Source organism: Poecilia formosa, unplaced genomic scaffold (genome assembly GCF_000485575.1).
Source record: "Poecilia formosa unplaced genomic scaffold, Poecilia_formosa-5.1.2 Scaffold681, whole genome shotgun sequence".
In the NCBI taxonomy this organism is placed as follows: Eukaryota; Metazoa; Chordata; class Actinopteri; order Cyprinodontiformes; family Poeciliidae; genus Poecilia; species Poecilia formosa.
In genome coordinates, this window is record NW_006800620.1 from 31,097 (window position 1) to 32,955 (window position 1,859).

General features: G+C 40.5%; 1 long non-coding RNA gene across 1 annotated transcript in view; it reads right to left on the reverse strand.

Moving 5' to 3' along the window:
• Positions 1–915: 915 nt before the first annotated feature.
• LOC107834595 (uncharacterized) overlaps positions 916–1,859 on the reverse strand; it is a 4,690-nt gene continuing 3,746 nt past the window's right edge. Inside the window, exons 2-3 of the long non-coding RNA XR_001660399.1 lie at positions 1,312–1,314; positions 916–927 (exon numbers count right to left, since the gene is read on the reverse strand). This is a non-coding gene — a long non-coding RNA (uncharacterized LOC107834595). The remainder of the gene's footprint in view (positions 928–1,311; positions 1,315–1,859) is intronic.

Consider the following 1,859-nt stretch of genomic DNA (forward strand, 5'->3'; position numbering starts at 1 on the left):
TTTAAATAAATTGTGAAAAAAACAGCCATATGGTAGCATGAAAAGGCAACATTGAAGAATGTACAAGTCAGATAACAGAACACATTTTAAATGCTGCAAATTTTAGTATCCCAAAAATAAAAGTTAAAGGTAGGAAAAATGTAGTTCCTTGGTGGAATGATGAATGCAGTAGAGCAATTAAAGAATGTAACAAGGCATTTAAAATATTACAGAAAAATTTAACAACCGAAAACCTTATTGAATATAAAACGAAAAGAGCAATGGCTCGCAAAATTATTAAAGAAGCTAAAAAGAAAACATGGAGAGAATATTGTTCCTCAATAGGTTCAGAAATAAAATTGCGGAACACTTGGTCAATGTTTAGGAAAATGACTGGGAAAAGGAATAATGTTAAAATGCCAGCATTAGTCAGAGGGCAGGAAATATTAGTTTTAAATAAAGATAAGGCAGATTTACTAGGGGAGACATTTGCTCCAGTTCATAGTGGTGAACATACAGACATTCACAGACAGCAGAAAATACAAAAACTTGGAAATCATAAAAGTTTATTGAAAAAATGTCAAAAATGCATGTCAACATTAGACATGAATATAACCATGAAAGAAATGAAAACAGTATTGAAAGGGACAGAATACTTGGCTCCAGGGAAGGATCAATTATGTTATACTATGTTTCGACAGATTCCAGAGGTAACATTGAAATTAATATTAAAATTATTTAATAAAATATGGAATGAAGGTTTAATACCAAATATCTGGAAAAGGGCAATAATACTTCTGTTTAATAAACCAGGGAAAGATTCTATCAGTCCAAATAATTATAGACCAATAGCTTTAACTTCTCATTTAAGTAAATGGATGGAGAAAATAATAGTCGAATAGGATACGTTCTTGAACATAAGAAACTATTGAATGGATACCAGTGTGGCTATAGAACAGGGAGATCAACAATGGATGCTCTAACTAGAGTAAGTAATGACAACATCTCTTTTTTCTCTGCAGCCAGCTTGCTGGCCTGCTTGCTGGCCTGCACTGCAGACACCACATTCCTCCGTTTGCTCCTCCTTTTTGTCGGGCTGAAGCCTCCAGCTCCATCGCCTCCTCTGCCTCACCTGTCTCTCCCTCAACTCCAGTTCCAAAAACCAACTCCACACTGTTCTGTCCTTCCTTCCGTCCATCTCCCTTTCTCTCCCTGATCTCCACAGACTAGATACTCCTCATCTCTCACTGCCTCCTGCTCTCCCTGCACACCGTCTCTCTCCCCCACTTCATTTCACCACCACCAGTATCCACCTCACCAGTATCAGAGAACCAGCTCTCATTGTCGTTGCTATCTGACACCTCCTTTTTCTCTGCAGCCAGCTTGCTGGCCTGCACAGCAGACACCACATTCCTCTGTTTGCTCCGCCTCTTTATCAGGGCTGAAGCCTCCAGTTCCATCGCCTCCTCTGCCTCACCTGTCTCTCCCTCCACTCCAGTTGCAAAAAAAACGCTGCACCATTCTGACCTTCCTTCTGTCCATCCACCTGCTCCTCTCCTTTCTCTCCCTGATCTCCACACACTAAACACTCTTCATCGCCTCTCATTCCCTCCTGCTCTCCCTCCACAGTCTCTCTCCCCGACTTCACTTTCACCCTCACCACCACCATTCACCCCATCACCACACAACACCGTGCTTCCATCCTTTCCTACACATACAACCCCTGGCAAAAAGTATGGAATCACCAGTGTTGGATGAGCAGTCATTCAGACATTTCATGCTGTAAAACAAACTCGGATCAAAAACATGAAACAATATTAAGGTCATTCCAAAGTGCAACTTGTTGGCTTTCAGGAACACTCAAAGAAATGAAGAGAAAA